The 26,889-nt window shown below is 41.3% G+C and overlaps 1 protein-coding gene across 1 annotated transcript in view; it reads left to right on the plus strand.

Moving 5' to 3' along the window:
* Positions 1 to 26,889, plus strand: part of MTMR7 (myotubularin related protein 7) — a 96,173-nt gene that overhangs the window by 6,951 nt on the left and 62,333 nt on the right. The gene's annotated exons all lie outside the window — the stretch shown is intronic.

Here is a 26,889-nt window from a genome sequence, read left to right on the forward strand (position 1 = left end):
CGTTATAGTCCCAGAGAGCAGCAATGGAGGGACTGCAGAGGAGACGATCTTGGCTCCATGTAGAGAAGTTCTTTCCCACCATTATCCCTGTTGTGGGGCTTCCCAGATGGTGCCAGTGGTGAAAAACACGCCTGCCAATGCAGGAGACATAAGAGATGCGGGTTCGATCCCTGGGTCGGGAAGATCCGCTGGAGGAGGGCATGGCCACCCACTCCAGTATTCTTGCCTGGAGAATCCCATGGACGGAGGACCCGGACGGGCTACAGTCCATGGGGTTGCAAAGAATCGGACACGACTGAAGTGACTTAGGGCACACACATCCCTGTTACAGAAACCAGTGGATGACAGGTGTTTTATGCAGAATCAGGGTGACGCTTGTCAGTGGAGACATGAAGGTGTTTCAGGCATCTGAGGGGAGAATAGACTAGAATCGTGTTTGGATTTCTTCTGAGCCCAATACCCAGCTACGCCAAGCTTCCTGCTTCTGATGCTGAGAGCTCACTGTGTCCCTTGGCAATCCATGATGACCATGGACAGCTCTAGACATTAGGAAGTTTGCTTTATATTTAGTCAAAATCTGGCTCACTGTAGTTTCTAGTAATTGCGCCTAGCTCTGTCCTGTGGGATGTTCTCCACTGCATCAACCCTCCTTCCAGAAAATGGCCCTTCGGCCACCTCTGTAACCCTTTCCTGCCACCTAAGTGTTTGGCTTATCACTGCCTGTTCTGGCAGCCATTCAGTGGCTTGGTCTTAAGTTCTTTTATATCCTAGTTACTTTTCTCAATGAGTTAAAACAAGCTAACAAACGTGATTACTCTAGGTTTTGTTGAACTCAAGGGGAGTAAAGTTTGCTAGCTATTTTTAAATTTAAATATCATCTAGCCACAGCTCAGTGGCCTTCTGGTGAGCTGCCTGTGGAAGGGAACCCTGAAGTTGTCTCCACACAGTGAGCTGCAAAGTCAGGTCTCCCCTGCCTTTTCCTTGAGTGATAGTATCGTACACTTTGCTTTAAGTGTTATCTCATTGGATTTAGGGCTTCCCAGAGACCCTGATGCTGGGAGGGATTGGGGGCAGGAGGAGAAGGGGATGACAGAGGATGAGATGGCTGGATGGCATCACCGACGTGATGGGCATGAGTTTGAGTAAACTCCGGGAGTTGGTGATGGACAGGGAGGCCTGGTGTGCTGCGATTCACGGGGTCACAAAGAGTCAGACACGACTGAGCAACTGAATTGAGGTGGCTCAGTGCTGAAGAACCTGCCTGCCAATGTAGGAGATTCAAGAGATGCAGGTTCCCTGGGTCAGGAAGATCCCTTGGAGAAGAGCATGGCAACCCATTCCAATTTTCTTGCATGGAGAATCCTATGGACAGAGGAGCCTGGCTGGCTACAGCCCATGGTTTTAGCTTCTTGCCCACTGCCCCGCCTCCCCCTGGATTTAACTTCTTACACACACTCACCCACCCCTTAGTGGATTTAGCTTCTTGCTTAATCCCTAGCTCTGTTCTTCGGGGTTCTGATGCACATCTGCTGTTCCTCTCAGCCAGGTACCATCCACAGCCTTGCCCTCTGCTATTACCTCATCCGTGATCTCATCCAAGAAAGAAACTGAATTAGGCAGATTTGACTTCTTCATAGCTTAAGTCACTTTGCCTTCATCTCACAAGCTTTCCATCCTGATAACAGATATACTAGTTCCCTCAGCTTGGTGCCAGCTACCATTTGATAAACTTGCCCTCTGTCACCTCTCCAGAGAGCTCATCAAAGACAAAAATGAAGTAGTCTGTGAGTGATTGAGTGAATCCTCGTGCTGATTGATGATTTCCTTTTCTAAGTTCATACAAAATTCAATTTTAGAATCTTGCCTGGAAGGAATGTCAGACCCACTGGCTTATAATTCAAAATTCCACACCCCCATTTGAAAATAGTGACCTCATTTGCGAGATCTGTCATAGAGATTCATAGAATCATGAGAAGCCTGGCTTTGTGTCGGTCACTATCATCATACTGTCAGCACTAAGTGTTACATCTTCTTTCATCTTTATTTAAAAAAAATTTTTTTTCAGGTGATAATAGTGTATTGCCTTTTGATTCCATAATAGGAAAAATATAGAAATTAGCCACTGTTAATATTTATTTCCTTCTGACTTTTTTCTTTGCATGAATGTTCAAACTTTTTATTTGCTTGTTTGGAAATTAAGGATCTATCCTTGCCTGGAGAATCCCATAGACGGAGGAGCCTGGTAGGCTACAGTCCACAGGGTCACAAAGAGTCGGACACGACTGAGTGACTTCACTTTCACTTTCAATTCAATTTCGTACTATGCCTGTTTTCATTTACCCTATTGTGGTCTTTGAAAACATGCTTTTACTATGGCTGATTCATATCAATGTATGACAAAACCCACTGAAATGTTGTGAAGTAATTAGCCTCCAACTAATAAAAAAATAAATAAATTTAAAAAAATAATTAATTAATTAAAAAAAAAAGAAAACATGCTTTTAGAAGACTATGTGATTTTTTTTTTTTTATCCTATGGTTATGTCATTATCACATTAAGCATTTCCCCATAAGGCTGTTCCAATAATATAATGATGAATATCTTATTTATTATTTGCATATGTGATTACTCCCTCAGGATAGAGCCCTAGATGAAATTACTGTGTCTCAGAAGATGAATAATTTTATGGCTGATATGTGTTGCCTAATGATTTTCCAAAAACATTATATTAAGTTTCAGAAATGGAGTACAATGTCTTTCTCACTGTACCATTGCTTTATTATTTAAAAAAATATTTGTTAAAGGGGGATAGTGCTTCATTAATTCATTGTATGTAGTTTTTTTAAAATTTCTAGTGAGATTGAAATATTTTTCCAAATTGTTTATTGACTATTTTGTTACTTTTCTGAATTGTCTATTTGTATCTTCTACTATTTCAATAATTCTTGTTTTTGTGTGTATGTATAGTCTGTGTGTGTATAATGTTTACATTTATTTAAAAATAGCTTTACTGAGATGGAATTTACATACTATGAAATTTACTCTTTTGAAGTATGCAGTTCTGTGCTTTTTTGTTTGTATCCACAGTTATATAACCATTACGGTTATCTAATTCCACAGCATGTCATCACTCTAAGAAGAAACTCCTTACACTAGAGTCACTCCGCATTTCTCTCTTGGCCCTGCTATCCCCGGCAATCATTAATGTACTTTCTGTCTGTATGTATTTTGCTTTTCTGAACATTTCGTATAAATTGAATCATGCAATATGCGGTCCTTTGTGGCTTGCTGTTTTTACTTAGCATAATGTATTAAGGTTTATTCAAGTTTGTAGCATGAACTGGTACTTCGTTTCTTTTTCTCCATTCTGTGGCCATATCACGTTTTGTTTTTCAGGTGTTGGACATTTGTGCCGTTCCAGTTTTTTGCTATTACAAGTAATGCTGCTATGAACTCCTATGTGGAAATTTTTGTGTGGGCATATGCTTTTATTTCTTTTAAGTGGAATTTCACTCCTTTGAGTGAAATTACTCTCACATGGCAGTCCTTTGTTTAACGTTTTGAGGAACTGCCAAACTGTTTTCTGGAAGTGACTGCACCATTTTAAGATCCCAGCAACAATGTGTGAAGGTTCCAATTTTTCCCATCTCTGCCAGCACTTGTTATTGTCAGTCTCTTTTATTCATCCCAGGGGGTGTGAAGTGGTATTCATCATGGCTTTGGTTTGCATTTCCCTAATGACTAAATTATGTTGAGCATCTTTTCATGTGTTTAATGACCATTTGTGTATCTTTGAAGAGCTGCCTATTCAAATCCTTTGTTCATTCTTAATTGGGTTATTTGTCTTTTTAATTATTGAGTTGCAAAAGTTCTTTATACATTATGGATATAAATCCGTAATCCATATAAGTAATCCGATATAAGTCCGTAAGAGGTATGACTTGCATGTGTCTTTTCCCAGTCTGTCGGTTTTTTTTCATTGTCTTGATGATGTCCTTTGAACACAAGGGCTTTCCTGGTGGTTCAGATGGTAAAGAATTTGCCTGCTAATGCAGGAGACCCAGGTTCAATCCCTGGGTCAGGAAGATCCTCTAGAGAAGGGAATGGCTACCCACTGCAGTATTCTTTCCTGAAGAATTCCATGGACAGAGGGCCCTGATGGGCTGCAGTCCATGCGGTCACAAAGAGGTGGACTAGACTGAGTGACTTACACTTTTTTTTTTAATGCAAAAGTTTTGAATTTTGATGAAGTCAACCTTACCCAGTTTTTCTTTTGTCACTTGTGCTTTTGGTGTCATATCCATGGGTGTTTTTTTAAAAGCTCCCCTTTTTTTCTGATTAAAAATGTAATACAGAAAATTTAGTTCAAAAAAGCCTAAAGAAAATGAAAGCCGGCATCATCTCAACACCCAAGAACCACTGTTAACTTTGTATCTATTGTAAGCCCTTTTCTCTGATAGCTCAGTTGGTAAAAAAAAAAAAAAACAACCCTCCTGCAATTCAGGAGACCCTGATTCAATTCCTGGGTCAGGAATATCCCCTGGAGAAGGCTACCCACTCCAGTATTCTTGGGATTCCCTTGCAGCCCAGCTGGTAAAGAATCTGCCTGCAAAGTGGGAGACCTGGGTTGGGAAGATCCCCTGGAGAAGGGAAAGGCTACCCACTCCAGTGTTCTGGCCTAGAGAATTCCATGGACTGTATAGTCCATGGGGTTGCAAAGAGTTGGACATGACTGAATGACTTATCTTTATATTAACTTCATATATATATGTAACTTTTCTTTGTATAAAAATAGGAAAACAACATAAAACAAAATTAGGTCTCTTTTATTTCTGTGTGTATGTGTGTAATTTTGGAAAGTGAGAACCTGTGTTTTGTATCTAATAGTATACCATAAATATGTTTCTTACTTTATTAAACTTTCTTCTGAAAACTGATCTGTCATCACTACACGGTCTCACATTGTGTGGAGGCATTATAAGTTGTTTAGGGTTGGAAGGCAATCACTTCTCCATGGGTCTTAAACATTTCTGCATTTTTGCTCTGAGGTTATCTTTTTCAAGGGTGATTTTGTAGTGAACTGCCTTGGAAGAAAGACACCGTTCCTCCCCTGGGCAAAGGGCAGATTCGTTTGCTGTCCGAGATAAGAAAGACGATATTTCCCTCGGGACAGAGGTTGCTCATGCTTGTTAGCAGCCCCCTTAAACAGATTGGTGTGTGGACTGCTCTGGGCTCTGAGTTCCTCATCTGGGAGCCGCTGTGTGCAAGGCCTGCGCTCGGCACTCTTTTCCCGTAGGCTGAGGAGGGGGCGAGGGGAGGAGGTAGGCGCCTGGTGCAGGCCTGGGGCCCCGCGTCCTGGGTTGCAGAGAGTCACGGAGGCCAAGTTCCTGACCCTGGAGTCTTGTGTCTTCTGTCAGCATCCTTGATACCACGGATGACACTAACTTGTGAGGTTGCAGGCAGATTAACATTTCAGACATTTTACAGCTTTTAACTAAGTTTATTCCTTAATATCTGATATTTATTTGCTTCCGTTTTGTCACAAGAACAAATAACTGTGATAAACATCAGTGAATTTAAATTGTTGGGCAGATCTGTCATCTCAGCTTAAACTTCTGAAGTGTGTTTGCGGGTTCCATTTTTATATATATTGTAAAGATTTTTTTACGTCATCTGCAACATCTGCCATTGGAGTTGTGTCTGCTTTACCACTGTAAGCAGAGGGACTTTTTTTCTTTCTTCTTATGAGAATGATAAATGAAGTGTTGTTCAGTCGCTGAGTCGTGTCCGACTCTTTGCGACCCCGTGGACTGCAGCTCGCAAGAATTCCCTGTCCTTCACCATCTCCAAACTCATGTCCATCAAGTCAGTGATGCCATCCAACCATCTCATCCTCTGTGACCCCCTTCTCCTCCTGCCTTCAGTCTTTCCCAGCATCAGGGTCTTTTCCAAGGAGTCAGCTCTTCACATCAGGTGGCCAAAGTATTAGAGCTTCAGCAAGTGTGGTTTCTCATTAATTTATATAGCTTTGCTTATCGGTGAGATTGAATATACTTTTGGTGGCTGTCTGTAACAGTAGCAATATAGTAACAGTATTGGTGAAAGAAAATCCTTCAGTAGTACTTTCTGTGTGCTAGGCACTCGATTCATCAGTCCTTAAAATAACTGTTAGGTAAGTATTATTATTATCCCCATTTCACAGATGAGGAAACTGAGGTGAAATAAGTTAGCTGCAAGGAGCAGAGTGAGGATTCAGAAGCACACAGTATATCTAGGTTTGCATTCTCAACAACTCCGCTGTCTCGCATTTAGATGTTGAGAGCAGGAGAGAAGGTGGTCTGGGTTCCCAGTGCTTCACACTCAGCCCTCCTCACATTCTTGCCCTGAGGGAAGGTATCAGACATTCCTCTCCTTTTTTCTTATTATTGCAATTTGGTTTTGTCAAAAGAACCAAGGTCAGCCTTTTGTTTTGATTTGAATCTGTGTAAAGACTGTCAATCCTAAATAAAATCAACCGTCAGTATTCACTGGAAGGAGTGATGCTGAAGCTCCAATATTTTGGCCACCTGATGTGAAGAGCCGACTCATTGAAAAAGACCCTGAAGCTGGGACAGATTGAGGGCAAGAGGAGAAGAAGGTGACAGAGGATGAGATGTTTGGATGGCATCACTGACTCAATGGACGTAAGTTTGAGCAAACTCCAGGAGATAATGAAGGACGGGGAGGCCTGGCGTGCTGCAGTTTATGGGGTTGCAAAGAGTCAGATAGGACTTAGTGACCGAACAACAACGAAGACAGATTATTGCCCAGTTGTTAAGGGCTGTTCCATTGCCCAATATTTGACAATATTGGGGAGGTAGCCTGTGTAATCAAGTACATGATCTCACTTCAGAAACAAGGCTGATAAGTTTGTTACAGTGAAACACACCACTTAAGGGATGTGTGTATAGTTATGACTTATTTGTATTGTTGTATGGCAGAAACCAACAGAACATTGTAAAAAATTCAAAAAAATAGAAAAAAAAAAGTATAGCTGTAGCAGTTACATTTTCTTTAGTTTTCTGAGTTGTGGCTCAGTGGGAGTTGTGGTCAAGCATTCCTTGATACCACCTACCTGTGTTGAAATCCTCACTTCTAGTAGGTTTAGCAAAAGTGTAGCTGAAGTCTGGGTTGTCTGGATGTGGGTACAGAACACATAATGTGTCGTAGACCATAAGAATCCCTATTCATTTTATACTGTGTAAGAAAGCAGGTGAAAGTGAAAGTGGTTCAGTTGTGTCCGACTTTTTGTGACCCCATAGACTATACAGTCCATGGAATTCTCCAGGCCAAAATACTGGAGTGGGTAGCCTTTCTCTTCTCCAGGGGATCTTTCCAACCCAGGGATCAAACCCAGGTCTCCTGCATTGCAGGGGGATTCTTTACCAGCTGAGCCACAAGGGAATCCCAAGAATACTGGATTGGGTAGCCGATCCCTTCTCCAGCGGAATGCAGGCAGACTCTTTACCAACTGAGCTATCAGAGAACCCCTTTCTAATTAGGGGGATGTACACTGTATGTGTGTGTGATGGTGAAAATTCTGTGAAGAGAAATAACACAATATAGGAGGAGAGGGATGTTGGTGCGAGTGAGTTAGGATGGGTCTGTTTGATATAGGCTGACAATACAGCCTTCCTGATAAAATGACATTTGAGCAGAGGCCTGCAAGTGAGGGAGCTGCTCACCCACTCACCTGAGGACAGCAGAGGGTCTGCAAGTAGGCGCGTGCTTGGAGTCTTCAAGCAGGAAGCCCGGTGGGTGAGGGGCAGGGATGGGGAGCAAGCCTTAAGGCGGGGCAGGGACTCTCACTCTGCCTGCCCTCTCACAGAAGGGATCCGAGCTCTGGCTTACCTTTTACAGGGTCTTGGGCAAAAATAAACTGGATGCAGGTGGGAGGGTAGGCAAAGATAGAAAAAAGGGAGGAGAGTAGCAGTGGGGGTGGAAATACATGATATATATATGTACATATATATATGTATCTCCTGGGTCAGAAAGATCCACTGGAGAAGGGAAATATATATGTAAACCAAATATATTTAAAAGTAGAGTGGTAAGGATTTACCGATAGAGTAGATAAGAGAGGAGACCAGAAGAGGAGTCAAGGAGAGCACCTAGGTTATTTGCCCCAGCCTGGAAGGGGGCGTTGCTGAGATGGGAGGAGCCACAGGAGGAGATCGGAAGTGAGGGGAGAGGGACCCTGGGGCTCAGTTTTGGACACGCTGAATCTGAGATGCCTATTAGGCACACAGGTGATTTCCTTAGTAGGATGGAGGCATCCCTTTGAGGAACTGCAGGACAATATGAGAGTGGCATACTTTTTTTTTTTTAAGAAATAGGGCTATTTCTTCTTTATCACTTTATAAAGATCTCAAATCCTTTAGAAAGTAGTCTGATGTAAATAAAGTCAGTCATTAAATACAAATTCTGGAAAACTTTCTCATAAACCATATATGCTTGTATGTTAGGTCAGAGTTCCCTGTGGATTTCATTGTGTCTAAGGACTAATTAATAACATCAAATTATTTTCAGTTGAATATTGAATTATGTGTCTTGCACATAAATAATATATGTAATTTTGTTGTTTAGTCGCTAAGTCATGTCTGACTCTTTTGTAACCCCATGTACTGTAGCCTGTCAGGCTTATTCCCAGTAGCTTAATTTTTGTTTTTCCCCACCTTCACCTATCATTTACCAAGATTTACCAAGATGAACAATGTAAACAGATACATTTTCCAGCATGAGAGGAGTGTAAGATTTAAAGGTGTGCTACATGATTCCTTTGTAATATAAAAGATTCTGCTATGCTTTCTCTGGTTCAGGTATTTGCATCTGTTTTCAAAAAGCAAACAAGTACCTTTCTAACTCAACAATAATAACAAAATCCAAACAGCCCAATTAAAAACTTGGCAGAGACTTGAATAGATATTTCTCCAAAGAAGATATCCAGATGGCCAATATGCACCTTAAAAGATGTCCAGCATCACTAACTGTTAGGGAAATGCAGATCAAAACCACAGTGGAATACCACTTCATACCCATTAGATGGTTACTGATAACAAACAAACAAAAATGAGTTTTGGCAAGGATGTAAAGAAGTTGGAACTCTTGAGCATGACTGGTGGGAATGTAAAATGGAGCAGCTGCTGTGGATGACAGTTTGGCGGTCCCTCAAAAACTTAAACATAGAATTACTCTAATGATCCAACAATTCTGTTCCTACAAATACTCCCCAAAGAATTAAAAACAGGAATGCAAATAGACACTTGTATGCCTATGTTCATAGCTGTATTAAGTGAAAGTGAAGTCGCTCAGTCGTGTCCGACTCTTTGCGACCCCATGGACTGTAGCCTGCCAGGCTCCTCTGTCCATGGGATTCTCCAGGCAAGAATACTGGAGTGGGTTGCCATTTCCTTCTCCAGTCATAGCTGCATTAGTCACAATCAATTATTATAGTATTATACAGAGTAGCTTCACTACCCTGAAAACCCTGTGTCCCACTTACTCATCCCTCCCGTCCCAGCCCTTGGCAATCTCTGATATCTGTGTGTCTTCACAGTTTTATCTTTCTCAGAATGTCATACACTTGGAATCATACATTAGGTAGCCTTTTCAGTTTGGTTTCTTTCACCTAATAATATGCATCTAAAGTTCCTCCATATCTTTTCATGACTTGATAATTCAGTTCTCTTTAGTGCTGAATACTATTTCATTGTGTGGATGTATCACAGTTTACTCACTCACTTACTGAAGAACATCTTAGTGGCTTCCAAGTTTTGGCAATTATGAATAAAGTCATTATAGACTTCTGTTTACAGGTTTTTGTGTGAATGTAAGTTTTCAGCTCCTTTGAGTAAATCCCAAAGAAGGTAATTGCTTGATTACCTAGTAAGAGTGTGTTTGGTTTTATAAATAAACCATCAAACTTTCTTCCAAAGTGACCATACCATTTTGCATTTCTGTCAGGAATGAATGAGAGTTCTAGTTGCTTCACATCCTTGTCAACATTTGATGTTGTCAGTGTTTGTATTCTAATCAGTGTGTAGTGGTAGCTCATTGTTGTTTTAATTTGCGTTCTCCTGACGATCTATGATATAGAAGGTATGCTTATTTGCTATCTGTACGTTTTTGGTGAGGTGTCTGTCAAGGTCTTTGGCTCATTTTTTAATCAGGTGTTTTTATTTTAATCAGAAATGCCTTTCGCAAATATTTTCTCCCAATCTGTGGCTTGACTTTTCAGGGTTTTTTTTTAAAATTTTTAATTGGAGGCTAATTACTTTACAATATTGTGGTGGTTTTTGCCATACATTCGCATGAATCAGCCATGGGTGTACCTGTGTTCCCCATCCTGACCCCTCCCTCTCACCTCCCTCCCGATCCCATCCCTTAGGGTCTTTTACAAAGCAGAAGTTTTCAATTTTAGTTAGCTCTTGCTTATCAATTCTTTCTTTTGTAGATCATGCCTTTGCTGTTGTGTTTAAAAAGCACTGCCAAACCATCAAGATTTTCTTCTGTGTTATATTCTAGCCAGTTGTTCATTTTTTATTGTGTCATCTATATTTGTATTGTTGAGTTGTAAGTCTTTGTATATTCTTGCAGATATTTTCTTCCATTTTGTGGGTCATTTTTTTCACTTTCTTATTGTTGTCCTTAGAAGCACAAAGGTTTTTGATTTTGATAAAGTCCAATTTACCTATTTTTTCCTTTGGTTGCTCATGTTATATACCATATCTAAGAAACAATTGCCTACTCCAGGGTCATAAAGATTTACACTGTGTAGTTCCTTGATCCATTTTGAGTTAATTTTTGTATATGATATGAGATAGAGGTCTACATTCACTCTTTTGCACATGGGATTCCAGTTGTTCCAGCATCCTTTACTGACTTTCCTTATTCCCTTTGTCTGCACAACCTGTGAAAAATTGTTTCCCTATAATTGCTCAGACCATAGATGCTTGAGTTTCTTACTGGACTCTTGGTTCTATTCCTTTGATCTTTATCCTTCACTAGTACCACACAGTCTTGATTATTATAGCAATGTACATAATCTTGAATGAGTCACTTGAGGTCTCCCAAAGCCTTAATTTCTCCATCTGTAACTCATTAGGACACTAAACAAGAGGATACATTGAAATACTTAACGTGACATGTAGTAAATATTAGCTATTTTTATTGTATTTATTATCATTATCATTGCAAAAGGAGGTGGTCACAGGTTTGTATGCTGGAAGAACTTTGACAAAATTTGAGAGTAAAATTTTTTTTCTTAATCCAAACATTTCATTTGACTTACACATTCACTTCATTTCCTCACTGTACGATGTGGTTGAGTACTTTTTCCTCTGAAGGCACTCTGCAAAGAGTCCCTTCCCATCACCCAACTCTAGTTCATACCCATATTGGAGAGCATATTTTTCTTTTATAAAAACATTGATTTCATCAAACACATGGATTTTGGGAAAAGTGTCGAGTTTTGCTCAGGAAGCCCCTGTCGTGGCTTCTGTTCCCTGGAGAAGAAGCCTCCATGACATCATCAAGGACTTCTGAGAGAGAGTTCTCTTTGGAGTGGATGTGTGGTGGGGAAACAGAAATACACTGATTTTTCTTTGTTTTAGTGGGTGAAAATAACATGGTTACATTGACGCCTGCATTAAAGCTTTCAGAAGCTCAATGTCTTACAATGAACGAACTATACACCTTGAAATATTTGAATGCTTATGAGAAATGATCAAGGCATGAACACATAATCTCCTACGTTTGCCCATTGGACATTCATTTATTTATTCGTGAATTTCAACATTTGTCACTTGACCTCACAGTATTGACTGATTTGCTTTAGCTATCACCTCTGTCACATCTCCACAGGCAAACAGTGTCTGAAGTGCTTGTTTTCACAGAACACATGTATGTATATTTTCTCATCCTTATTTAAAGGTTATTTTTATTGGTTTTTCCATTGTGAATGGGACACGCTGTGAAGTATGCATGAAAGTAAACTTCTTGACCGAACATCCAGGATTTCGTGACTCTGTCCCGTGTGATGGTTCTGTTTTATAGTCTTCTATTGCACTCAGAGGGAGGCCAAGAAACTCATTTTGTACCATACTTCTTAGGCCAGGAACAGTCAAAACTATTTTTTTCTAGTGGCCTTTCCCCTAGTGGACAGCGAGTTGAAGCCTTTGGGAGTTAAAGTTACTTCCCAGGACACAAGTCCAACCCTTCCTCCCACAGCCATTTAAAATAGGTTAAAAATAACCCCCACTTAACGTTTTGTGGCAGGCTGTGACAACTTTATAAAAATTGTATGTTTACTTTTCTCCTCTTTTTCGTGTATTAAAGCACTGCTTATCACAGATTCCCGGAGATAGAAATTTATTGCCAAGCTCTGAAAGAAAGTCTTGTTCCTCAGGGCATGTAGCAAAGCACAGATGATTTTGAACGTTTGGGGCGTCGTTGACTTCCACATGGGAGTGAGCTGTTCAGCCTGTGGGAGTAGTGGTGGTTTATCAAAGGGATTCTACCTTCCTGAGCTGAGCGAGTCAGTCCAAGGACCCTATTCATGTCTTTATTCTTCACTTGGACCTTCAACAGCTACTAGTTGAGTGCTCTCTGTAGGTGAGGTGCTGTTTTAGGCCTTGGGGATCCATCTGGTGGTGAATAAGACAAGCTCCCTAGTTCTATGGTACTTACACTGTAGGAAAGACTTAGGCAAACAAAAAAAAAATGCAATATATATATAAAATCACTGTAAGCCAAGACCTTGGAAAATCTTCCACTTTTAGATTTATTTGCCAAATCCTGTTGCCGTTCTTCTCTTGTAAACCTTAACAGTTGCTTCTCACCCTCCTCAGCTTGCAAACCAATGTCCTAAGATCCTTCTGGAACACCCGACAGATGATTGGGTATTTGTGTACATTGTAAATTCATCACAATAAGTCTAGCTAACATCTGTCTTATTTTTTAACATAAGCTAGTGCTCCCTGGTTGTCTAGTGGTTAGGGTTCAGTGCTCTCATATTTATGCCAGTATTTTATTAAAATAAAAGTATTTCGCAAGAAAATAGAAATACGGCTTCCAATAAAAATATTATACCTGGGCTTAATACCAAGTTCACAGATTTTAGTTTTGCAAGGAAAATCAGGCTTTAAAAAGTGAAGCAACGTTGTAACCAAAACTTTAATCCCAGGGATTTTCACAAAACACTACAAATGACTGCATGAAAACTGGTCTGCCAGAAACTGGCAGGACATGGTGTGTTGAATAGTCTCAACTTTTCAAATAAAGAATTTCATGAAGAGCTATGTAATTACATATGGGCTTGTGCTCACTCGTGTCCATCAGTTTGTGACCCCATAGATAACCTGCCATCTATTCATGGAATTTTCCAACAAGAATACCTGTGAGAATACAAGTGGGTTGCTAGTTTCCACTCCAGCAGATCTTCCTGACCCAGGGATCGAACCTGTGTCTTCTGCATTGCAGGCTGAGTCTTTACCACTGAGCCACCTGAGAAGCCTGTAACTACATATAGCAGTTGCATAAAGAGCTTATGACCTAAAGCAAAGTGACCTAAAGTTTCTTGAAACCTGTCAGATTCTATACCACCTGGGTAACGTCTTTCCAGTGTGAAGACTGTTGGATTTAAAAAAAAAAAAAAAAAAACACCTCTAATCAAGTTGTAGATCACAGCTTTTATTTTTACCTGCTGACTTTGTTCACAGCAGCTTTTAAAAACTGCTTGTTTCAACCATAGCTGCATCCTGTACCCCAGCTATGGGGAAGAAAGTCAAAAGTCTTAGTTCCATGGCGTTTAGTTTTAGTCTTCACTTTTGCAGGGAGAGCTCTTTTTTTTGTTTGTTTTTTTCATTTGTCCTTATTCCTCATTTCTTCTACTTGCAACATCTTCCAACATTGAGAATTCCTTGCCTCCTTGACTGAAAATTCAAATTCAGTAATAGAGCATTCTTGGTTGATCATATCTGATTCTGTCCCTCACATACTTTGTCTTTACCATGGTGCTGTTATTTTTTAGTCACTAGACATATTTTAGCACGTGTGTGTGCTAAGCATTAGGGTACAAAGATGAAAAAAAAAAAATACTACCCGTCCTTAAGGAACCTCATGTTGAAGGCTACTGTGTTGCTTTGATATCACCGAGATGTGCATCGTTTCAGGAAGCCAGGGACTGTATTTCTAGTGCGAGTGTGGGTCTGCATGGTTCATGGTGTTGCAGGGAAGGTTAGAAATAAAAGAACCTCCTTGAGAACACACGTTCTCGGAAACAGAGTGATAATAGCATGTAATAAGGCAGTGTAGAATAAATGGGAAATAAATATTTAATAGTAAAGACCAGTGGTGTCACAGCAGTTTGAAGGCAAGTGGGTGATCTCTGTGGTCTGGGATGGCCAAGGAAAGGCAGGATTCAGGAGTCGGGGCACGGGTAGCAGGCTGGAGGGGACAGACTGTGCTGGGTGCGTGGTGTCCTCAAGCTCTTGGAGACCTCAGAGCTCCCTGTCACGGGGAAGTCATGTAGCCTTGGAAGAGGTCTTCGCATCTTTGTGTCTGCACAACATCCTGCTGTATGCTCATTTCCCAGAACGCGAATGAGGGGCTCCCGAGGGCTGACCCGTAAGACGAGAAGGGGGAAAATATGGTGCCGATTATGGAGTCTGTCCCTGGGGGTTGGAGCCCAGGGGTGAGGCATGGGAATGTGTAAATGAGCTGGAACCTGGCCTTGCCCGGCCGACCAAGGACTCTCCGCCTTGGTCCTCTGGCGCCGAATCTTGCCAGGAGATGGTGGGAGGGGCCGGGTGTATACGACTTGGTTCTCTGTGCCCGGCTGTCTCTCCGTTCTTTGGACCAGGAGTAAGTTCCATTTGGCACAACTTGCCCTTGGAAAAATGTTTTCCCATAGTTCCCAAAGAACTATATAAGTAGACTGTTTAGACCTTTGCTAGCGCTGCCTTTGTCAAAAACACAACTTCAGAAGCATTTTGGAAATCTTTTTTAGAGGAAAATCATGAAAAGAAGCCTTTGCTTTCTATTGCTTCCTGACTAGGTCTTATTCTCCCAAGTACTATCTTAGTTTTCAAAATCACTAATGTGTTAAGGCCAACTATCTTAAATAGGTTACTCCATAGGCTTATTCTTTGAGTCACAGAGGGCCCAGCATCTGTTCTTCATTTATTTTCCTCTTAACTCTTCTTTCTTCCTCTTTTTTTCTTTTTTTTTATTTCTTATTTAGGCTTGTTGAAAATGGTATTTTTGGTTGAGGTTATTTTAAGGTGGTGTTGAAATAAATCCCGAGTCCATCCTCTTGTTCAGCAGTGCATGTTCTTTTAAGCCTACACATCCAGGGTCATCCTACCAAAATAAATTATATGGGCCCTGTGCAGATCTCTCAAGTGCCTGGCTTTATTTATGAGTTTGGCTGCTGGCATAGCATTTATAGTTTCTCTTGAGCAAAAAATGGGCTCACTTTTCTTTTCTCTGTCTTTTCCAAGAATTGCTAGCAGTCTCATTTCTTAAGTAGCTATGGGTCTGTGTCACTAACTATTTTAGTTTTATTATCTCCCCTCAGGGAATTTTTAAAATTTAGTTGCATGTCCATCAAATCAACTGTTGTAACAATCGTATAGGTAGATGGAACTCAACATCCTGCCCATTTATAGGCATTCAGGGCTATCCGAAATCACCAAGATATTTCCTTTACCTTGACCTAAGCTGGATGAAAACATACTTTTCTTTTTTTAATTAAAATTTTAAAAATTAAAAAAAAATTTTAGGCAGTGCCCCATGGCTTGCAGGATCTTAGTCCCCTGACTAGGGATTGAATCCAGGCCATGGTAGTGAAAGCACCACATCCTAACCCCTAGACCACCAGAGGAGTTCCCAAAACATCCTTTTCTATATAGGAAACTTGACTGACTTTTTTTCTTCTTTTAATAGTAAATTTTGCACAACTTATGTCTTTTCAAAATATAGCCTTATTTATTGGAATTATTTGATGATTTGTAGGTGGCTTAAAAAATCTGCATGTGTGTCAAGTACCCTATTTCTTGTGTGAATAAAGGTCTTACATTTTTCCAGCAAATTGAGGAAATCTGTAGATTCTTCATTTTGAAAGTTGACACATTAAACATCCTTCTAAGATGCATATGATTTGGCATCTTTATCTTCAGTGTCCTTCTGTGCAGCTAGCATAACAGAATATTCTGGATAAACCCATTCATTCTTTTCGCTCTTACTTCTGAAAATGAGATTTAGGCCACTGGGATGAACTTCTCTACCCATATCTACCCGTGGGCCTGTCTAAAGTCCTTGGATTTTGAGTCTGTTTGAAATTGGGTTTTAGTCTTTCCAAATCTGAACGCTTCTGCTTCAGTTAACCTGCCTGAAACTGACTCTGTCCAGGGAGACGTTGGTGCTTGAGGAGGTAAGGTTGAAGAGGTGGGCTCCACAGTCTAGGAGATGCTGGTGGAGGCAGAAGCATGGGGGTTTTGTTCCCAAGCGCGGATTCTGGTAGCTCAGGATCTCTTTGGAGAAGAGTCAGTGGCACCTGTTATATGATACTGGGGGTGGTTTGGGGCATTAAAAAAGGAGCCTGCTGAAAAGATAAGGAGCCTGCTGAAAAGATAAGGTGGGGCCAGCCTGTGGAAGGCCCTAATTTGTCACACTGGGAACCGGGGAAGCTTTAAATAGGGAGTGATGCGCAGAGGCGTGAGGAAAGATGACAGGCTGGGAGACCGCGTGCGGCAGCCGCGCTCCGGGCTCTGGCGGTTCCCCGTGCATTCTCCCAGGCTCACCGAGGGCCCGGCCAGCTCTGCGGACCATCCCTGTGTTTTGTGACTCAAGTCCAGCCACTCACCTGTCATTCCGGTGACCACTCTGGCTGGCTTAAGGAGAAGCCTGGAGACTTGGGCTGTGGGGGGAGCGAGCAGTGAGGTTGGGCTTCTGAGCCCAGAGCCAGCAGAGAAGGAGGGGGCCCTGCTGAGAGATGTGGGGTGGGGGCTGTTGGGGGCTCTGCAGCCCTGGCCAGCCTGATGGGTATGGATAAATGCTTCTGTAAAAATCCCTTTTGGCTGAAGCCATATGAAGTTGAGATTTCTGTCTCTTGCTCTGTAGAAAGTCCTGGCAGACAGAGGTGGAATCAGATAATCTGTGGGCAGTGTTGCTAATTAAGAGCCTCTGGATAACTCATTGGTCTGGGTCCCTGGCACAGACTAGATACTCAACAAATTAATAACATGAATTAATAAATTAATGAAATTAACAGGGCTTCAACTGATGGGTGGCAGCCCGTTTCATGGATTTTTAACAAAGGCCTTACTTTGTATTTTATCTTGACTGTATTGACGACGTTTTAGCAAATAACTTGGCTTCATAGTAGGAGACATTTTTAAGAGACTTAATTTTTCAGACAGCCTGAAAATAAGATTATTTTCACGCATTCTGAATATGTGTCTCCCACCAGCATCTCTCTCAGTGTTATGTCAAGGATATTTTATAAGTTTTATGAAGGGCAGAACATCTAAGTATTTCTTCTGGTTACATGCCATGTATTTTCTTGGATTGGACTTTGTGATTTTTGCCTTTCCCTCAGTTCTTCTCCAATATCTGACCTCTGAATAAAATGGTCCTGGGAAAAGACTTTCATTGGTTTTATAGTTTTAAACAGATTAAATCAGACTTTTGGGAGAAGGTTTGGTATTTCTGATTTTTCTATCAAACAGCTGGATTAGAAAACTCCTGAAGCTTAGTGACTACCCCCTTTTATGTGTTCAAGCAACTTTATATAACTTAGGAGAAATGTGTATCTCTTAAGTTTTTCAATTAAAAAATTTTTTGCAAGCAAGTTTATTATGCAACACTTTACCATGTGATTTTTCCAGTTTTATTGAGGTATAATTGACACAGAACATTGTATTAGTTTAAGGCCTGTAGTATAATGATTTGATAGATATATATATTACAGAAGACTTCCTAGGCAGCTCAGTGGTAAAAAATCTGCCTGCCAATGCAGGAGACACAAGAGACACAGATGATCCCTGGGTTGCAAAGATCCTTTGCAGAAGGAAATAACCCACTCCGATGTTCTTGCCTGGAAAATTCCATGGACAGAGGAGCCTGACTGGCTACAGTCCATGAGGTTGCAAAGAGTCAGACACAACTGAGCACACATACACACACATATATATTACAAAATGATTACCATAGTGTTCATTAACATTCATCATCTCAAAAGAGTTAATTTATTTCTTGTGATGAGAACTTTTAAGATCTGCTCTCTTAGCAACTTTCAAATATACAATGTTGAAAGTACTTCTTTTTAAATGAGAGAAATCAAATAATTTCCCTCCCATTGTAAGAGATTATAACAATTCCAAATAGTCTGCAGATTTTTGTGTCTCTTTACTTTTTCTTTTTCTGTGTCAAAATGTTTTGCAACTACCGCTGAGTAGCCCATCTTTCTTGCAAGCTCTGTTATCACTGCTGTTAAAAGGGAGAGTGGAATCACAGACACAAGGTGAGCATTCAGTGGGAGCGAGAATGAAATCTCTAAAGTCTCTGTTATGGATTTGTCAGTAGTTACTGTTCGTTCCTAACTTTTGAGATGGATGCTTTTTCTCTTTCTTTCCCATGCATGCAGTTCCTCACTGGTGGAATCATTCATTGTCCAGGAGCTCTGGGTTCAAGCTTTAACCATCCTACTTAGCACCACAAGGATACCTACCATAATTGAAACCGTTCTAGAGTTAACACGTGGTTGGTGAGCAGAAGTGCAACTTGACTCCTGACATGGTTCTGCTTTTGCAGGAGGTCATGACACCTTCTGATGTGAAAGATGCCAGTGTACCTGTCACAACTCTGGCCGGCTGGTCCTGGGACCCCCTGGGAGCCAGGCTCTTCAGGCTGCCTCGGTACCATGTGGGATGCGTCCCTCCAGGCCAGTGAAATAGACAGACAGGGGGTTAACAGGGCCATTGTAATGTGAAGCTCTACACTGAATGATCAGTGCTTTAGCTTTGGCCAGAACTTTTTACTTGTTCACTGTATCAATGCTCTCATGGCAAATGGAGGCTGGGCCATTGAGCCATTAATTTACAATGTTAGGCCTGGACTGAAGCAGTAAAGGGTGGGAGAAACCTAGGGAAACGGATGTGGGAGTCAGACACTTCTGGTCTGAAATCTCTCTCTCACTTTCTAGCTGCAAGGCCTTGGGCAGTGGATTCACAGGCTACACTGGTATCACCACGTCTCCCTTTCAGCCAGGGTTAGGAACACTGTGTGGAGAACACTTAGTACATACCTGACACTCAGTAGCTGTTCATGAAATGGTTGTCAGTGCTTCTGTTCTTATTCTCCTTTCTTCTTCTGCCCCTGCTGCTCAAGGGAGGGGTTGAGAGGGAGCTTCCTCAATTGTGCTTCCTTCTTGACCTTCAGCATTTCTGGAAACTTAGTCCTGGATCATCCGGTTGTGAGTCTCGGCAGTTTGTGAGTGAGGGGTGGTGTCTGCTTGAAGCCAGAATAGCCTCCACACCCAAGACTGTGAATGCCCAGGGCGGGCTCCATCCGTGGGGGTTTCTGTCCCAGCCATGGGACCCTTGCCACCCTCTCCTAATTCCGGCGTAAAAGAGCATACAGTGGGATGGACCTGTAGTGGCTATGGGGCACTTTATTTTAAATTTTTAAAAAATTTTAGTTGGAGGATAATTGTTTTACAATGTCGTATTCTTTCTGCTGTACAACAGCATGAATCAGCTACATGGATACATACACCCGCTCCGTCTTGAGCCTCCCTCCCACATCCCCCCAGCCCACTCCTCTCGGTCATCAGAGCACCGAGCTAAGCTCCCTGTGTGATCCGGCAGCTCCCGACTGGCTGTCTATGGTGGTGTGTTTATGCTAGCGCTGCCCTCTCAATCCGTCCCAGCCTCTCCTTCCGCCATGGGGCACTTTAAACAGCAGTATTGAGGCACATTTTTATGTCACACATCCCCACATTTTGTGGCTCGCATGACATGTTGTGCTCCAAAAGAAGAGCATTTTAGAAAACATGGATTCCATGCGCCCTTCTAGGTTCTCATCATTGCAGTGGTCTTGAGTTTGGTTTCTGCATAAGCACTGAGCCGTGTCCTGGCCAGCAGAGTGGGAAGTTGATGGATGGGTTTTAAGAAGCCAGGTTGGTCTATGTGCTGTGTAGCTTGAGTATCACCATGAAAGATTGTTTAAAAAAGAAAAATTGGATGCCTAGATAGATTGCAAAATATCATGTTTCAAAAATCAGGTTGGCATTCTAATGTAAACATACTTTTTACAGAATTGTTTCATTTTTATCTGAAAGAATTTTATGAGCACTAAGATCATGTATCATACTTAAAATAAAAAATAAAAAAGATGTATTTGTTCACGAAAGGCAACCAGGAGACTTTCTTTTAAACACTGAATTCAAACAACACTTAATTATCAAAGGTAGAAGTCACCCAGGAAGACTTACCAAGTACTCGGGGGTCTCAGGCAGCTGTGTCCAGACTCCAAAGACTTTAGGAGGAAAGAGGAGAAGACATCAGGTCGGATGGGGGCCTGGAGACTGAGAAGAGCCGGGTGTGGCCGGCAGCCCCACCCCTGGGCTAATGGGGAGGATGCTTATCTCTCTCCTCTGGGCCCCAAACACTTGGCTTCAGTGTAGCCTCTGGTCCAGTTTCAGAGACTATTGTGGCATCTGTCATGGCTGAGGCTGGTGCTTCCCTTCTGGGGCAATCTCAAGAGTTTTATGGGCCAGCCACAGTTCTGAGGGGCTGAATTTCTTGAGATGTAATACTGAGTCATTATCGTGTGAATCCAACCATCTCATCCTCTGTCATCCCCTTCTCCCCTTGCCCTCAGTCTTTCCCAGCATCAGGGTCTCTTCCAATGAGTCGGTTCTTGGCTGGATGGCCTCACTGACTCCATGGACATGAGTTTGAGCAAACTCCGGGAGATGGTGAAGGACAGGGAAGCCTGGCGTGCTGCACATGGGGTCACAGAGAGTCAGACAGACACGACTGAGAGACTTAACAACCGCAACCTCGTGTGTGCTTCCACAGCTGCTGTTTCGTGTCTCTCTGCAGCACCTCAGACAGAGTTAGAGAGCAGCCTGAGTGGGGAAAGGCATTAAGCAGCCGTAGGTCCTTCGCAGGAGTCAGAACCCAGAGGGAGTCGCTCAGCCGCCTGAGCCCAGCGGAGCCCTTTCAGAACCAAAACCAGAGCCCAGGCCTCCACGACTTCCAAATACTTCACTTTCCACGTTGCCAGAGTTAGAAAATGTCATGATACCAAATTTAGCACGACAAAGTATTTCTCTAGTTGCTTTTCTTAGATTAGAACATAAACTTGTCTTCGGTTTTGGCCGCTGCAGACACGTTGGTTTCTCCCGGGTCGGCAGCGTCTGGATCTCTTCCCTCCAGTGACTGGCAGAGGCCCACAGCCTGCTTTATACGGTATTGAGCACTGGGGCTTTGGCCCAAGCCAGACCTGCGGCCGGTGCCTTTCGTTTTCCTTGGTTTCAACAAAAGGTAGCCCTGCTCTGCACTTCAGACTCCCTGGCCTCTAGGGAAGTCTTTCTTTCCCAGATAGAGATGATTCTAGAACCTCAAAACGTTCAGAAGTCGAGTATTTGACCTGTAGATTAGAATGTAAGGACTTCCATTTAGATTGAAATTATTAGGTGGTGTGATGGAGCTTGGTTGAGGAGAGGCTCTGTCTGCCCGTGATTGATGGGGAAGGACCAGCGGTGCCGTGGTGGGACCTGCTGTTCTCACTGAGGCTTTTCAGCCTTCGCCTAGAAAAGCTGATGAAACCATTCCCCCTACCCTCATCTAAATCCAACAGGGCAGGGATGGGAATGAAAAGGCTGTTAAACTGGGGCACAGCCTTTTCCATTGAGGCGGTAAGAGTCTTCAGCACAAAGACTCCATCCTATTCAGTCTCTGTTCTTCTTCCCAGAACCTAACACCATCCCACACAAAGGCATTCTGTTGAGTGGAATCAGATGTTTGCTGTTCTTTCTTTTGGTTGTGAGAACCCTAAACATCTGCCTATGCCAACATTTGGGTTCCCGTATCCCATTTTCAGCCTTTCTTTGGGCTTATCTCGAAGAGGATGAGGTGGTTGCATGGCATCACTGCCTCAGTGGACATGCATTTGAGCAAACTCTAGGAGACAGTGAAGGACAGAGAAGCCTAGCGTACTGCAGTCCATGGAGTCACAAAGGCTCGGACACGACTTAGCGACTGAACAGCCACCACCACAAAGGAGAAGGTTCTGGTGGTGGTTTGTGAATATAGCTTTGCAGTATCATTTTGTCTTAAGGTGTTCTATTTTCAAATACCAATTTCAAGCAGAAAGTTACTTAAAATAATTGTTAGCCGGTTATCCTAAACATACTGAGTGGTCAGGCTCCCCTCTCTGGCTACTGCCCGCACTTCCACAAAGAGTTGAGTCTCCGCTTTCTCAGCTCTGGTGCATTCACTCCTGCAGCCATTGCGTGATGCCTTCTGATCCCAGGGCTCCCACCACCCCTCCTGCATCTTCTGTGTTGCTGAATCCAGTGGGCAGTTTCCAGTTCTGGCTTTACTTGATCTGGCGGCAGCATTCCACATATACACTCTCTGTCCCAAACCACTCCCTCTGCACACTCCCCCCCAGTAGCATGCCGTCCGATTTTCCTCCTCACTGGCCGTTCCTCCCGGGTTCGCTTCTCCAATTCCCCCTCTTCCTTCAGACCTTTCACTCTTGCATGTCCTCACATCTTCTCACTCTCACGCTCTCCTGAGGTAACCTTTCAGTCCTGTGGTTTCAAATATCATTTGTACGCCAGTGACCAAAAACTAAACTGCATTTCAGCAAATCTAAGGCACACGTGATGTCAGATGCACTGATATTTTATGTAAAGGAAAAAAAGAAATGCTGCCAATGAAATGCCACAGTGTCTTCTTACCATATTAATCTTAAGATGCATTCTGCTTTCAGAAATGTCAGAATGTGAAAAATGTACACCCAATAGTACACCCAAGAGTACACCCAATAATGATGTAATGGGATATATCACATTGATATACTGATATGTGATATTACATAATGATGTAATATCTTTTGTGTAGATGAACTGCCATTTGCAGAGCACGGATACCTAGTGTATCTTGAGCATGGTGTTCCCAGGAACGTGCAAATGAATGGTGATAACTTTGTCTTAAGGAAAGCTGGTAGTTTCTTAAAGGTCATCATTTCTCCAAGTATGAAAAAGGCCTTTTTACCATATAGTTTACTTGTATGCATAGAGGAGGTAGACTTGAGCTCGCCGTGCAGTGAGGCAGAGTTATGGAGCCATTGGGTCTTCATGACGGCATCAGCACAATTGAGGTATATTTCACTTGGTCTAGAATTGACAGACTCTAGCATCACGGTCAAGACTGTTCTGGCTGTCTTAGTGTAAACCATGCAGTGATCCCTGAGCAGTACTGTCCGTCTTCACAGAATTTCTCAGGCAACGGAATTTTAATTTTTATTACTCATTTCTTCTTATTACATCATTGGGAAATCATGCTGATGGTGTTTCCCTCATCTTTTTTTTTTTTTATTTCCTCCCTCTACTTCAGAATTACTTTTGACAGCTGTGAGACCTGTGAGAACGATGGCTATATCTTGAAATGTAATTTTCCTGCAGCAGCATCCAAAATTAACAAAAGGACATGGAAAAATCTCATTGAGTGTTCTAATCTACCACCATCTGTGAACCTTGTTCTGTTCCACTGAGAGTTTTCTAAAAATAATTTAAGTGGTATATCTTTACTTCTATAGGGAGAATAATTCATACTAGATGCTTTGACTTTAAAATATTATGGTCAGTATGATTACCCTAATAAAGTTTTGTTTCATGGGTTCTAAGTGCAGAGAAAATTATTTATGTTCCATTTTTTGATATTGTTAATTGGTATAACACCCTCTGATTTGCTCTTTGTTTTAGTTGCTCAGTCCGGTCTGACTCTTTTGAGACCCCATGGACTGTAGCCCACTAGGCTCCTCTGTCCATGAGATTTCCCAGGCAAGAATACTGGAGTGGGTTGCCATTTCCTTCTCCAGGGATCTTCCCAGTCCAGGGATCCAACCCATGTCTCCTGCACTGGCAGGCGGATTCTTTACCTCTGAGCCACCAGGAAAGCTCATATCACCCCTGGACCTCTGGTTCATTTAGCTAGGCACATATCAGTGTGCAACTGAGGTTTTTTCCCCCCATGGAAGTGTCCTACCATATCTCCTTGCTCTTCTTCTCCCACTGTCTCTTCCATGATATCTTTCTCATAGGCAGTTCAAAATAGAATATTTAAGGACAAAAGTTTAAATACCATAATCCAATCACATGGGAATTGAAAAATATTCTCTTTAGAAACTCTTGGGTCAGAGAAGAAATAAAGACTGTAGTTATAAACTACCTAGAAAATAAGAAGAATGATACTATTACAAACAAAACTCATAAGATGCTTTTGCCAAAGATTTGCTTGAAGGAAAATGATTGGACTTGAGGCTTGTTATTAACCAAAAAGAATGAAAATTAATGAGCTTATCAAATCTGAGGATTTAAAAATGAACAAAGGAAAACCACATAATATACTCAAAAAAGCATGTTAAAACATTTATTAGCAAACACAAGCATAAATGAATGATTGGAAACGAGAAAAGTTAACTTCATAAATCCAAGACCTGTTAACTTCATAAATCCAAGACTTGGAAGAAAAACCTTTGCATATCTAATTACAAAAATGTAAGAACCTAGTTTACAATATTAGGAATCAGAAAAAGGTTGAAGAGAGAGGGATTTGCCCATAGACAAGAATGAAAAGATTATAAGAAATTGAAAATTAGCAGTAAGAAGATAATTTGAAAAAAATAGATGTCAAAATGAGATTTAGTAAAAAAAAATATATATATATATATAGAAAACATTGAGTGGGTCTATAACTGAACAAAAAATTGGAAGAATTATTAAAGAATTCTTTCTGTATAAAGAAGTGCCTGTATTTGTTTCAAATACTAAATAATTTGTATGTTGAAAGTGTCCTAATGTAATCATAATGGATTTCACCTGATAAAAGTGGCACAAATAGGCTAATGTAGACCAATGTTTCTTAAAAGCACAGATGCAGAAAACCAAAAAGGAAATTATAGCAGATAAAATGTAAGGAATATTAAAACATTAATACATGGATTCCAAGTTGGCCATATACCAAGAATCCAAGACTTAAGGGTTAAGAAAATCTATTACTATTATTGATAGCATCAGACTACACAAAGCAAATATTCCTCCAAGGCATTGATGTTCATTTCTAATTTTAAAAAATCAGCATTCATTAAACTAGGAACAGGTCACTTCCATGATGTGCTATTTAAAAAAAAAAAAATCAACATCAAATTCAATGGTGAAATATAGGAAGTGTTTTCATTAAAAACAGGTGTGCGCATGAAAAGACGTTAGCATCATTAACCACTAGGGAAATGCAAGTAAAAAATCACAAAATACCATCTCATACCTACTCAGATGGCTATGATCAAAACAGATTATAACAAGTGTTGGCAAAGACACGGAGAAGTCATAACCCTCATGGAGTGGTGGTGGGAGTCTAAAATGGTACAGTCACTTTGTATTTGGAAAATAGTCTGGGAATTCTGCAAAAGGTTAAACAAAGAGTTACCATATGACCTGGCACAGTTCCATTCCTAGGTATATATACACCCAAGAAAAATGAAAACTTGTCCTCATAAAAACTTGTATGAGAAAAAAAACTTGTGTAAGAATGTTCATAGCGGCATTATTAATGATAACCAAAAAGTAGAAACAACCCTAATGTCCATCAGCTGACAAATAAAATGTGGTATATACATGTAATGGAACATGTGTGGGGCAGTAAAAATAAATGAAGTACTGACATATTCTACAAATGGGTGAACTTTGATTGAAACATGGATTGAAAACATGATGCTAAGTGAAATGAACCAGTCACGGAGTACAGCATACTGATTTGAGAGGTGAGGTTTGAGCCAGTGTCTGTTTGTAGATGGTTAATCCTTGGCAGTAGTAAGTAGCATTGCTCAGCCCTCGCTGGCATGTTCTCCGGGTGTTTGAGGTGGCTGCCTTATTGGGGTTGTCGTCGTGTGGGTTTTCACTTGCCCTGTAGACACTCTCTTGTCATTTCCTGTATGTTTCCTGTTGGAATGATTCTGCTGCACGTATTCTTGAAATTGCCCTTTCAGAGGTGTATGCTTGGTAAAAATTGTTTGCAGAAGTCTTATCTGACAGTTTGAACTGTAGTTCAGGGGTAAGAATTCTATTTAGTGGAAAGATTTTATTATAGATATTAGCATCTTCATTTGGTAAATTTTCTTGGGGAGCGTACAGAACATTCCTATGATACCTCTTGCTACTGTATGTATGTTTGTATTCCTGCTAATTTATATGGGAGCAGACAATCTTAGGGCCACTTCCACAACAGAGAAATGCATAGGAAAATACACTGTTTTCTTTTTAATAGAATGCAATTCATATATAGTTAACATGTAAACAAAGAACTTTCATGTGTTACTTCCTGCCTTAAATGAGAATTATATAATTAAAGTAAAAACATTGACCTCTTTAAAACTCAGGGTATTCTTAAAAAATAGGGTGTGTGAATCTTTTGTGGTATGTTTAAGGTTGCATTTAAGGAATTGGTGAATTTGTATCTTTTGATATACAGACCTTTGTGAGATCTAATTAGCTTAAGGGGGCAAGTTTTTGTCTTTTGTTTTTGGAAGGATCTTATTCAAAGTCATATTTGGAT

The sequence above is a fragment of the Cervus elaphus genome, chromosome 32 (genome assembly GCF_910594005.1).
Source record: "Cervus elaphus chromosome 32, mCerEla1.1, whole genome shotgun sequence".
Lineage (NCBI taxonomy): Eukaryota > Metazoa > Chordata > Mammalia > Artiodactyla > Cervidae > Cervus > Cervus elaphus.